This window comes from Halichoerus grypus, chromosome 14, assembly GCF_964656455.1.
Source record: "Halichoerus grypus chromosome 14, mHalGry1.hap1.1, whole genome shotgun sequence".
Taxonomy (NCBI): domain Eukaryota; kingdom Metazoa; phylum Chordata; class Mammalia; order Carnivora; family Phocidae; genus Halichoerus; species Halichoerus grypus.
The window spans coordinates 85,565,733-85,579,291 of NC_135725.1; positions in this window are offsets into that span (position 1 = coordinate 85,565,733).

Below are 13,559 nucleotides of genomic sequence, written 5' to 3' on the forward strand. Positions count from 1 at the left end.
AAAGTACCAATATATGTGACAATTTGGATGAAATTTGAAAGCGTTATGCTAAGTGAAAGAAATCCGACACAAAAGGCCACGTAGTGTATGAGTCCATTTATATGAAATGTCTAGAACAGGCACATTCAAAGAGACAGAAAGTAGATTAATAGTTTCCAGAGGCTCAAAGAAGGAAAGGATGGGGAGTGATTGCTAATGATACGGGGTTTCTTTTTGGGGTGATGAAAATGTTCTGGAATGAGATAGTGGTGATAGTTGCACAATTTTATGAATGTGCTGAAAACAACCGAATTGTACACTTTAACAGTGTACTTTAAAAAAAAAAAAGGATGATGCTTATAGTATGCAAATTATCTCTCAATTAAAAAAGAACTCCCATGGCCCCCATGACTTTTCACCGTCTAACGCTTGCTTACACTTCTAACCCTACCTCTTGCTAGTCCTTCCATTGATCCCTTTGCTCAGAGAGGCAGAGACTCTAGGAGTGATTTTTTTTAAAGATTTTATTTATTTATTTGAGAGAGAGAGAGAGAGAGAGAGAGAGCTTGAGTGGGGGAGGGGAGGAGAGGGACAGAGGGAGAGGGAGAAGCACGACCTGAGCCCAAGGCAGACGCATAATGCACTGAGCCACCCAGGCGCCCCAAGAGTGATTTTTTTCAAGAGAGGATTTCACTCTGGGATTTGACCTTAGACTGCAGGTGTGGGTGAGCAGTTTTCCTGAGTCTGTGGCCGGCATCCTCATGCGAGCCAGAAAAGTGCCTGAGTAACCTGGTAGCTGCTTCATCTCCGCCCTCCTAACTTCACAGAAAGTTCTGGAGGAGCCGGCCTTGTCCCAGAGAACCCAGGGAAGGGCATCCTGAGAAATTCAGCTCCAGCTTAGCTAAGCCAGCCAGCTCGGAGCCACCCAACGCTCTTCTCAGCCACTCATTTGTACTCAGCCTTCAAATGTCAACTGCCAGCACATAGTGTCTCTGGCCCTTCCTCCAGACTTGGGCAGGCCCCTGCTCCGAACGCCATTCCGTCAGGGATATGAATCCTTATGTGACCGTTTTCCCAGGACGGCAGTAAAATGGCTGGAGCAATGGACACCTTTTTCTGTTCTAACCAAGGTGTTCGTTCGTAGCCTGTCACAGGGCTGGCTGCAATTCTTTTTTCTCAAGGGAGGGTGGTACTTGACTACTCAGCTGTGTTCCTTTCCGGACAGTGGCACCCGTTGGCAGGGACCACATCGGGACAACTCAGTGTGGGGTCCCCAGCATTTGATATAGGGCCTAGCACACAGCAGACACTTAATGTTCATAAAACAAAGGAATAAATAAATACCTAGGAGATGAGCCAGGAGTAGCAGAAAGATGGATGAGCTGGGGGCTGCAGGCAGATAGAAGAGGCAGCTCGGCAGGATAGTTCAGAACAGTTTTCAGAGCCAGGCTCCCATCTCCATCACTTACCCGCTGTGTGATCTTCACCTCTCTGTGCCTCAATTTGTTCACCTTTAAAAAAGAGATAAGAAGGGGCACCTGGGTGGCTCAGTCGGTTAAGCGTCTGCCATCAGCTCAGGTCATGATCCCAGGGTCCTGAGATCAAGTCCCACATCCGGCTCCCTGATCAATCGCGGAGAACCTGCTTCTCCCTCTCCCTCTCCTGCTCCCCCTGCTTGTGCTCACTCTCTCCCTGTCAAATAAAGAAAATCTTTTTTAAAAATAAATTAAAAAAATTAAAAAGACATAAGAATAGCACCTCCTTCAAGGTGTTAGGAGAAGAATTCATCAGGCTAATATTTGCAAAATACTTAGCAGTATATAAGTGCTTGTTGATAGACAGATCAGTAGATAAAATGAAAGAAAGATCAATCATCCTGTTTCTCTTTCAAAACCAGGGTGAAAGGCAATCCCTCCAGAGAAGCCACTGCTGGGGGTCCCCATTTGAGTAGCTGGAAAGCAGTGTGGCACATCTACTGTAAAAATATATAGGTTTAAGAGCACCAAGACATATGCTTGCACTGGTAAGACAGTCTAGACTGGAGGGGAGTGCATTAGCATACTGTTAGTTAAGGAATTATAGCGCTTAGGGTACCAGCTTCTGCACAATAAAATGATTTTTAAAACAACATTTTAAAAAGCTGATTAAAACGTAATGCTCCGTTTAGTTACTGCCACAAAATGTTTCGTTCGCAAATTATAGCCTAGCGGATTTAATTTACTTTCTGCTGACACCCATATTAGATGTGATGGACCGGGCAGGCTCAGCAAGGCTGCAGGCTCCCGAGAGGCGGCAACGTCGGGATGTGAGCTTGTGGCCTCCACCGCTGAGCGTTTTTGGAGGAGGTGGCATGACCGGGTCTCCTCCCCACCCCCAGGGCCCTGAGGGTCTCCCAGAGGCCGCACACCATGGTCCTCCCCATGGAGAAGTTGGGGCTCGGCAGAACACCGTGTGCTGAGAACAGAGATTGAAAACTGGTGCTCCGACGACCAAGTTCAGCCAACTGATCGTTAACCTGGCTCACATCGTGATTTCTGGGGAAAAAAAAAAAGGCCAACATTTACAAATCAGGAGATCTCACCTTAAAATCTGGTTCTTTTGCTACTGTTGAGAAATGGGAGGAACTAGCAATAATGGACTGGTGTTGTCATGGCAACAAAAGGCTGGCCTTTGAGAGGTCACGCGCTTTCCAGTTTATCACAATCCCTGCCATTCCCTACTGTTTCCCCGGCCTCCAAGCCCAAGTGAGGGGCCTCCTCTCTGCTCCCACAGCCCTCAGCTCCCTCCCTGGACTGAAACTGCCTTTTTACGTCTTTTCCTGCTGCACTACAAACTCTCTGAGGGCAGGTATAGTGACTGTTTCATTCACCCTACATCCTGTAGGCTGGCTTGGGGCCTGGAATCCCGCAGGCCCTCAAAACACATTTACTAATCGTATTGGTTTCCTGTTGCTGCCACCACAAATTACTGTGAATGTAACAGCTTACACAGCGCAAATTTATTATTTTACAGTTCTGTAGAGCCATCCTGTAGAGAGAGGGTGTAGGTCAAAAGTCTGACGTGGATCTTGCCCTTCCTAGAGAAGTTCAAGGGGAGAACCCATTTCCTTGCTCACTCGGGTTGTTGGTGAGATTCAATTCCTTGCAGGTTATGGGACTGACAGTTTCCTTGCTGGCTGTCAGCCAAGGACCATTTCTAGTTTCTGGAGGCCACCCACATTCCTTGGCTTGTGGCTGCCTTCCCCCATCTTCAAAACTAGCAAAAGCAGTTTGAGACCCCTCTAAATGCGGCAAATCTCTCCTTTTTCTTCTTCCATCTCATCTCAGACCCAAGCAGGAAAGGTTTTTCGCGTTTAAGGACGCGTGTGATTAAATTAGGTCCACCCAGATAATTCAGGATAGTCTTCCTACCTCTGGGTCTTCAACCTTAAATCACATCTGCAAAGTCCCTTTTTCCATGTAAAGTAACATATTCACAGGTTCTGAGGATTTGGACATAGACATCTTTAGGGAGCTATTATTCTGCCTACTATACTAATGAATGAAAGCTATTGAAAAATCAGCAGGATGGAGAACAACATGGGTGAGGGCAGGCCACCCACAGCTAGAGAGGTGTATCTGGCAAGGTATCTGCCACCTGCTGCCAGGAAGGTGCAGGAGCTGAGTTGGTGGTCCACAGGGAAGGGGGGGACCTACAGGAGGCAGGACGGAGCTGGAAAGGAAGACTTCTCCATCAAGGGAAGGATTAAGGCAGAACACTTTGGGGCCAGTGAGGATGCTGGGTGGGGAAGAGTTAAAATCCCAGGCAGAAGGGCAGGGGTGTGGGTTTGATCTTCCCAGTTATAAACTAGATTTCAGCTTGCCTCCTGACCCTTTAAATACAAATATGATCGGCGGGAAAAGCACCACCTCTTCTTGTGAGGAGAGCTCAGTGTGCCGCCAAGATGTCTGCAAGTAACCAGGGTATACTTCTCACTAGTAACCCCTGGATCGAAGTGCCAGCTTACGCTGAATTTATTCTCTTTCTGTCCCTGGACCTCACTGTCTCTAGAGGAACTTGACCGTTCCTTTGATGTACACACACACACACACACACACACACACACACACACACACACCACTCCTGCAGGGCTGCTGTGGGTATAACAGCCTTTATTGAAAGACCAGGATGCCAGAGGGTGGGTGAACATCACAAGCATCCAAGCCAAAAGCTCCTTAAATGCTCATATTAAATATCCTTTATCTTAAGAGCTTTCATGCTTCCTGCATCAGAGATTTCTCACCGGCCACGCCACAGATCCCCCTGGGATCTCACCATCTTGCTGGCTTCTCTAGTCTTTCATTCTTGTTCTTCCCCCCCTCTCCCGATGGGCCCCTCCAAATTCTTCTCATTCTAGGATACAGAGTAATGGCAATATATTGAGTGCTTGGCCCTAATTCTTCACCTCTCCCTTACCGTTTTACCAGGTGACTCTGCAGTTGCCCTCACTAGAAAGGGAGTGTACTTTCCTTCCCCTTGACTGTGGGCTCAGCCACATGACTTGCTGTGGCCCGTGGGATATGAAAATAGAGGATAGAAGCAAAAACGAGAAATGTGCTCGCACAGTGCAACTTGATCTCTTGCACCTCTGTATTTCCTGAGAAGAGTTTCCCCTGGGTCGCTCCTGTCCCTTCGGCCAGGTGCAGAATGAAAACACATGGGCAGACCTGAGCCCAACCTGTAACGAGGAGCCAAGCCCAGAGGGACCCACAGCTTGAAGCAGAGTTGCCCACTTGAGCTCAGCTTAAATCTGCCACCCCACTGTTGACTTCAGACACACGAGTGAGAATAAATAATTGTTGTTTTAAGGCACTGAGTTTTGGGGTGAATTGTTTTTGCAATAATAGCAGACCAATACAGTAATTAGTGCTGGAGGTTGGGGGCGGGGAGGTTGCCAACACAAAAACCTCAACTCCGAGGCGTTGAGTTTGGGACCAGGAATAAGCAGCAGGGAAAGGTTTACAGGGGGCTGGAAGGTGGTGGGGAAAGGGTCAGAGGGGGCAAGAGAAGACACCCTGTGTTAAGTAGAGAGAAACAGCTCATAAAACGGTTGTGCATGACGATGCAAATAGCAGCAAATTTGTCTAATGAACTTTTAGAGTTGGGGGAAGACATCTAGGGGCAAAATGTTGAAAATATGACTTTCTTGTTACTAGATAAATGTGAAAAGGTACTACTACAAGAAAGAGAGACGCTTAGCAAACTGTGGTGCATCCATATAGTGAAATACCACTTAGCAACAAAAAGGAATAAACTGCTGAAGGCACAGCAACATGGGTTAATCTCAAATGCATTATGCTAAGTGAAGGAAGCCAGATCTAAAAGGCTGCATACGCTATTACATATGATTCCATTCTGGAAAAGGCAAAACTATAGGGATAGAAAACAGATTGGTGGTTGCCAGGGGTGAGGGGCCAGCTACGAAGGGGCACCAGGGAATTTCTCCAGCTGCTGGAACTGTTCTGCATCTTGACCTTGGCAGTAGTTACATTACTGTATGCGTTTGTCAAAAATCATAAAGCGAGGGGCACCTGCCTGGCTCAGTCAGTGGAGCGTGCAACTCTTGATCTCAGGGTCGTGTCATGAATTTGAGCCCTACGATGGGCATGGAGCCTACTTAAAATAAAATTTAAATTTTTTTTTAATCATCAAGCCATATTCCAAAAAGGATAAATTTAACTATAAGTTATACCTTCATTTACAAATGGAAAGATAGGGACGTCTGGGTGGCTCAGTCCCTTAAGCATCTGCCTTCGGATCAGGTCATGATCCAGGGTCCTGGGATGGAGCCCTGCATCGGGCTCCTTGCTCAGCGGGGAGCCTGCTTCTCCCTCTCTTTCTGCCTGCTGCTTCCCCTGATCAAACTCTCTCTCTTTCTGACAAATTAATAAATAAATGAAATCTTTTTATTTTAATTAATTTATTTATTTGAAAGAGAGAGACACAGCAAGAGAGGGAACACAAGCAGGGGGAGCAGGAGAGGAAGAAGCAGGCTTCCTGCCAAGCAGGGAACCCGATGCGGGGCTCCATCCCAGGACCCTGGGATCATGACCTGAGCCGAAGGCAGACATTTAACGACTGAGCCACCCAGGCGCCTCAATAAATGAAATCTTTAAGAAATAAAAAAATAAAAATAAAAATGGGACGATATATCTGCACTAGTCATGGTAACGTAGGTTCTGCTAAAATAATAAGTACCCAACTCCAAAGTCTCAAAAGCTTACAGCTTTCAAAGCATATCTCTTTATTACTCTCTGTTTTTATCTCTGGTCAGCCTGGGGCTCTGCTTTATGTTACACTGAAGGACTCTAGGACTAATTTTGATGGGCCAGCCATCTTCTGAAGCATTGCTGGTCTCCGTGGCAGAGAGAAAGAGGAAAGAGGAAAATCATGCCCCAGCACTTAAAGCTCCCACCTGGAAGCGACACATGGCACTTCAATTCCTTTTTCTTGCTGGTCAAAGAAAGTTGCATTGTCATATCTATGTTCAAGGACGGGCTTACCATACACCCAGGAGAAAGACTGCAAATATTTGGTAGACGGCACTAATGAATTCCACAGTCTCCACTATGATGGTGAATTTGTCAATTCCTTTTTGTACTACCACAAATTTTTTCTCTAGACTATCGTTCGAAGCTATAACATTATGTGGATACAATTTAGAATTATTATGTACTTCTGGTAAGCTGAAGTCTTCTCACTATAAAATAGCTTCATTTTATTAGTCATCTTTTGCTAAGTTAGGCAAAAAGATAGCATGATGGCATGAATCACACACTCACTCTTAAAGTTACCCAGCTGGAAATGACACTTTTCATATGACATGAGTCAAAGAAAGTCACATGACCACACCTAACTTCAAAATGTCAATGCCTTACAACAATAAGGGTTAATTCCTCACTCAAGTTCCATGTCCTTTGCGGGCAGTGGGTAGCACTACCCATTCTTCATTCTGTATCTTCATTCAAGGACCCGGGCCACAGCATGCCCATCTGGGACATAATCTTGTGACAGAGGGAAGGAACAAGGGTTCATAAAGCTCTGCTCAGGAGTGCACACATAACTTCCATTCATGTTTCAATGACCAAGCCTGAAGCCCATGGGGTGGGAAATACAGGCCTCTTACAGGGAGGGGCTGTAAATTATTGAAAACAATACTGCAGTCCATAACACTATTTTGGGCAATGCCCTTGCCTTAAAGTCTATTTTGTCCAAAGTTAATAAAATAGCCAACAGACTCAGCACGAAATCTCTTTTACCATTCTTTTAATTCAAATTTTCCATCTTTTTGTTTCAAATAGTACATACCTTGATGTTTCATTTATTTATTTATTTTCCATGATTTCCCATCTCAAGTTTTTTTTTTAAAGATTTTATTTATTTATTTTTTTTTTAAAGATTTTATTTATTTATTTGAGAGAGAGGATGAGAGGAGAGAGAGAGCACATGAGAGGGGGGAGGGTCAGAGGGAGAAGCAGACTCCCTGCTGAGCAGGGAGCCCCATGCGGGACTCGATCCTGGGACTCCAGGATCATGACCTGAGCTGAAGGCAGTTGCTCAACCAACTGAGCCACCCAGGCGCCCTTTATTTATTTATTTATTTGATAGAGAGAGAGACACAGCGAGAGAGGGAACACAAGCAGGAGGAGCAGGAGAGGGAGAAGCAGGCTTCCTGCCAAGCAGGGAATCCAATGCGGGGCTCGATCCCGGACCCTGGCATCATGACCTGAGCTGAAGGCAGATGCTTAACGACTGAGCCGCCCAGGCGCCCCATCCCATCTCAAGTTTTTAATGAAACAAGGAACTAAAGACATTTATGGAACAATCTGTGAGCAGAATCCTTCCAGACATTTGTAGACTTTTTCCTCAGTCATTTATAGATGCTTTACCTAAAATTAAACTGGTTAATTTTTAGTGGCTCTCCTTTATCAAGTTTTTCAATAATGTTACATAGCAACACATTTTCTTTTTGCACTTATATGTAATCAGTTTACATATATTTTTTATTTCAAGTTTTTATTTAAATTCCAGTTAGTTAACATACATGGTAAAATTAGTTTCAGGTGTAGAATTTAGTGATTTATCCCTTACATATAACACCCATTGCTCATCACAAGTGCCGTCCTTAATACTCATCACCTGTTTAGCCCATCTCCCCTCCCACCTCCCTCCATCAACCCTCAGTTTTGTTCTCTATAGTTAAGAGTCTCTTATGGTTTGCTTCCCCCTCTCTTTCCCCTTCCTCTATGTTCATCTGTTTTGTTTCTTAAATTCCACAAATGAGTGAAATATAGTATTTGTCTTTCTCTGACTGATTTATTTTGCTTAGCATAATACACTCTCATCCCATCCATGTTGTTGCAAATGGCTAGATTTCATTCTTTTTGATGGCTGGGTAATATTCCATTGTGTATATATACCACATCTTCTTTATCCATTCATTAGTCAATGGACATTTGGGCTCTCTCCATAATTTGGCAATTGTTGATAATACTGCTGTAAACATCAGGGTGCATGTGTCCCTTCAAATTAATATTTTTCTATCCTAGTAGTACAATTGCTGTGTTGCAGGGTAGTTCTATTTTTAACTTTTTGAGGAGCCTCCATACTGTTTTCTAGAGTGGCTGCACCAGTTTGCATTCCCACCAACAGTGTAAGAGGGTTCCCCTTTCTCCACATCCTCAGCAACATCTGTTGTCTCCTGTGTTGTTAATTTTAGCCATTTTGACAGGTATGAGGTGGTATCTCATCCTGGGTTTGATTTGTATTTCCCTGATGATGAGTGATATTGAGCATCTTTTCATGTGTCTTGCTAGCCATCTGGATGTCTTCTTTGGAGACATGTCTGTTCATGTTTACTGCCCATTTCTTAACTGGATTATTTATTTTTTGGGTGTTGAGCTTAATAAGTTCTTTATAGATTTTGGATACTAACCTTTTATCGATAGGTCATTTGCAAATATCTTCTCTTTTAGTTTTGTTGATTGCTTCCTTTGCTGTGCAGAAGGGACTTTATCTTGATGAAGTCCCAATAGTTCATTTTTGCTTTTGTTTCCCTTGCCTCCAGAGACATGGCTAGTAAGAAGTTGATATGGCCAAGGTAACTTGATGTTTTTTTAAAAACTTGGTGTTAGGGGGCACCTGGGTGGCTCAGTTGGTTGGGTGTCTGCCTTTGGCTCAGGTCATGGTCCCGGGGTCCTGGAATCAAGCCCTGCATCGGACTCCCTGCTTGGTGGGGAGCCTGCTTCTCCCTCTCCCTCTGCCCCCCAGCTCGTGCTCTCTCTTTCACTCTATCTCAAATGAATGAATAAAATCTTTAAAAACAAAACAAAACACAAAACTTGGTGTTAGAATCTCTTTTAACTAGAAGGTTTAGGGCTTTTAAAAATGTATTTATTGTGATTACTGATACATTTGAATTTCTTTTTCCACTTTATTTTGTGCTTTGTATTTTTTCCATGTTTTATGTGTTCGTTTCTGCTTTCCCCCCTTCTCCCTACTTGCCTTCTTTTTTAAAATGTTGTTTTTCAGGGTGCCTTGGTGGCTCAGTCAGTTAAGCATCTGCCTTTGGCTCAGGTCAGGATCCCAGGGTCCTGGGATTGAGCCCTGAGTTGGGCTCCCTGCTGAGTGGGGAGTCTGCTTCTCCCTCTGCCCCTCCCCCCCACTCATGCATGCGCTCTTTCTCGCTTTCTCTCTCTCAAATAAATAAATAAAATCTTTTATAAAACATTTTAAAATGTTATTTTTCTTCTTCTGGTTTGGTCTGTAGCTCTATTTTTATTCTTTCAATGGTAAGCCCCCAATTCTAATGTTCATATTTAATTAAAGCCTAATGCTAATCAATATTTTTATGGACAGTACAAAGACCTTGGATTAATTGAACCAACGGCTCCAACTCTTCGCTTTCTCTGTATGCAAACCCTTTGCCATGATCCTTCATAGCTCCCTCCTGCTATAACACTGGAGTCAGTCATGTGACTTGCTTTGGCTAATTAGATGTAAAAAGAGTCTTGAAAATGTGCTTGTACATTTCCATTGCTCTTTTGTGTCCCTGCCACTGCCAAGAGAACTTATCCTCACAGCCTGGCTGGTGAGTGAGACACATGGAGCAGAGTAAAGGCCCCAAGCCAAGACCATTCTAGATTAGCTGAGCCCAGACATGTAAGCAAGTCCAACCAAGCTCGGTAGAGCTTCCTAATCCACCCCCAGCTGATACCAGATGTGTGAGCAATAAACAAATATAGTTGTATCCCTCTGAGGTTTTGTGGCTGTTTGTTATGCAATAGATAACTCATGCACACTTCATAACACTTTACCTTCAGTTATCCTTTTATACTTTATACACAATCACTCCATTATTTCTGTTTTGCCTTTCGGAATCCCACAAATTATAAATTGTTCTTGTTTCTTGTCCTGATATTTGTTCATATTTACTCATGTTTGCCATTTTATTTGCTCACCAATCTTTATTGTTCCTCAGGTCTTCCTCCTGGGATCATTTCATTTCTTCCTGAAATATATCTTCTAGAAGTTCCTTCAGTTAAGTTCTGTTGGTAGAAACTCTTAGGGTTTTAACTTTTTAAAATTTTTTATTTATTTTTGAGAGAGAGAGAGAGAGAGAGAGCACTAGCAGGGAGAGGGGCAGAGGGAGAAGCCGACTCCCCGCTGAGCAGGGAACCCGATGTAGGACTTGATCCCAGGATGCAGGAATCATGACTTGAACCGAATTCAGATGCTTAACCAACTGAGCCACCGAGGTGCCCTGAAACTCTTAGTTTTTGTTGACCTGAACGGTACTGTGTTTTTATTCTTGAAAGACTAAATATAAAATTCTAGGTAGACAATTATTTTCTCTCATCACATTAAGGTGATTATTTCATTAATGATATTATTTCATGTGACTGTTATTATCACCACTCCCATTAGTGCCACTGAACAATCAGGAGTCAGTATCACGTCATTCCATTATAGATTATCTGACTTTCCTCTCTGCTTTTAAAATCATCTCTTGGGGAGCCTGGGTGGTTCAGTCAGTTAAGCATCCAACTCTTGGTTTTGGCTCAGGTCATTATCTCATGGTCGTGAGATCGAGCCCCATGTAGGGCTCCTCACTCAGGTTGTAATCTACTGGAGATTCTCTCCCTTCCCCCCCCCACCCCCATGCTCGTGTGTTCTCTCTCTCTATTAAAATAAATAAATCTTAAAAAAATTATCTCTTGTGCTTTGTTGTTCTGCAGTTTTACCAGAATGGATCGAGGTTTCTATTCCCTTATCATACCTAGGAATTCAGTGCGCTTCATGAGGATTCTTATCTTTCATCAATTCTGGAAAATTCTCAATCATTATTTGACAATTGCCTTGCTCACATTCACTTTATAATTTCCTAACATAATTGACAAGCCTGTGATGAACCTCCTCACTGTTTCCCATTTCTTTGTCTCTCTGGGATGCTTTTTGGGTTATTTTCTTCAAATCTATCTTTTAGGGCACTAATTTCTCTTCAGCTGTATCTAATTTGGTGCTTAAACCTTCCAATGAGCTATTCGTTTAAAACAGATCTTAGGGCACCTGGGTTGCTCAGTCAGGTAAGCGTCTGACTCAGTTTCAGTTCAGGTCATGATTTCAGGGTGGTGGGATCAAGCCCCGCATCAGGCTCGGTGCTCAGAGCAGAATCTGTTGGAGAGTATCTCCCTCCCCTCCCCCTCTCCTCCTCCTCCTGTTCGTGCTTGCTCTCTTACTCTAACATAAATAAATAAAATCTTTTAAAAAAGAAAACAGATCCGGGGCGCCTGGGTGGCTCAGTTGGTTAAGCGACTGCCTTCGGCTCAGGTCATGATCCTGGAGTCCCTGGATCGAGTCCCGCATTGGGCTCCCTGCTCGGCAGGGAGCCTGCTTCTCCCTATGACCCTCACCCCTCTCATGTGCTCTCCCTCTCTCTCTCATTCTCTCTGTCTCAAATAAATAAATAAAATCTTTAAAAAAAAAAAAAAAGAAAAGAAAACAGATCCGCCTCTGCTGCTTGACGTCTCTGCTTATTTCCTTATGGGTTCTGTGGTTATTGTGAGTTCATATTCATTTGGAAGCCTGAGGGAATTCTTTGAGACCTGGGTTGACAGTGAGTTCTTCTAGACAGGACATGTATTTGTTTCAGCCAAGTACCATAGGTACTATCAACTCAGGTCCATTTTAAATTGAAATATTCAGCTTGTGGGCTTTTGGACCATGCAAACATTGTGGCCATGCGATGGCCAGACTCTAACCATGCATCCATTAGGGGTAAAATGCATTGCCTCTCTACCTAGAGCCAAGGCAGAGAGAGAAAACTTTCCTTGCTGCCTATCTCTGCCCAGCAGATTTTTTCCCCCTCTAGTTTATCCTTCCCCTAAAGATATATCCCTTCTTGGGTCCCAACCTGATATTCCAATTTGGCTCTCATCTTGCCTGGACCTCGGTAGATGCCCCTACAGCTAGTAGCAACATCATTGTTTACCTACCTCCAGAGATGATTTTTAAAATATTTATCAGTATAACACACATGCTAACCAATCAGAACAGATGCAGACTGTGTCTCTGCATAACTTCTGAACATCAACTCGATCTAACTTCCTAGGCTTGTGTTTCTGCTTTCTTCCTGGTCTCAGATGATTTTCCTGACTTTCTCACAAGCTTATCTATGTATTGAAAAGGGTACTTTCAATATTTTTCCTAGCATTTTAATATATTTTGTTGCTGTTATATTTGAAGAGACTACAATATTGCTAGAAATAAAGTCCAAGTAAGAAATGTATTAGGCTTATCCAACGAAACATCCAGAGGTAAGCTAGAACTGTAGCTTAATGTCATATGAGACCTAGGCTCTTTCAATCCTTCCATTTTGCCAGCTTTAGCATTTGCTTGTCACATCATAGGCACATGATTGGGACTGAACTTCCAACCTTCAGTCTGCTTAGAGGCAGGAAGAAAATAAAAATGGCAAAGCACTTAAGGAGCATACTCAACTGTAAGTCTCAGTGGACTTTGCTAAAAAATATATATATATGTATACAAATATATATATGTGTATATATAGATAGATAGATATGTGTATATATATATAGATAGATAGATATATGTGTATATAGATAGATAGATAGATATAGTTAGATATTATGGGCCAGAAGTTGGTCACATGACTATGCCTGGTCTAACCACTGGCTAATGAGATTACCATGAATAGTTTGGCCTAATAATGAGTCATTCCTTCTAGCAGCAGTGAAGATCTACCTCCCCTGAGATCGAAGGATCTCCTCTGGTACCTGAACAAAATAGGTCCTTCGGGGGACCCAGCACAGCGCCTGCCACACAGAGGGAACTGTTCCTTTCGTTGTACATTGACCATCCACTACGTGCGAAAGGCACCGTGGAGGCAAAAATGGATCTGATACGATCTCTGCTGGGCAGCATGAGAAAGATAAAGTTTGAAAGGGGTTAGGACTTGGTATCAGCTCCCTCACTCCCAGCAGCGTCCTCACTTCTAGTCCGCAAAGCCGATCGACCGGCGC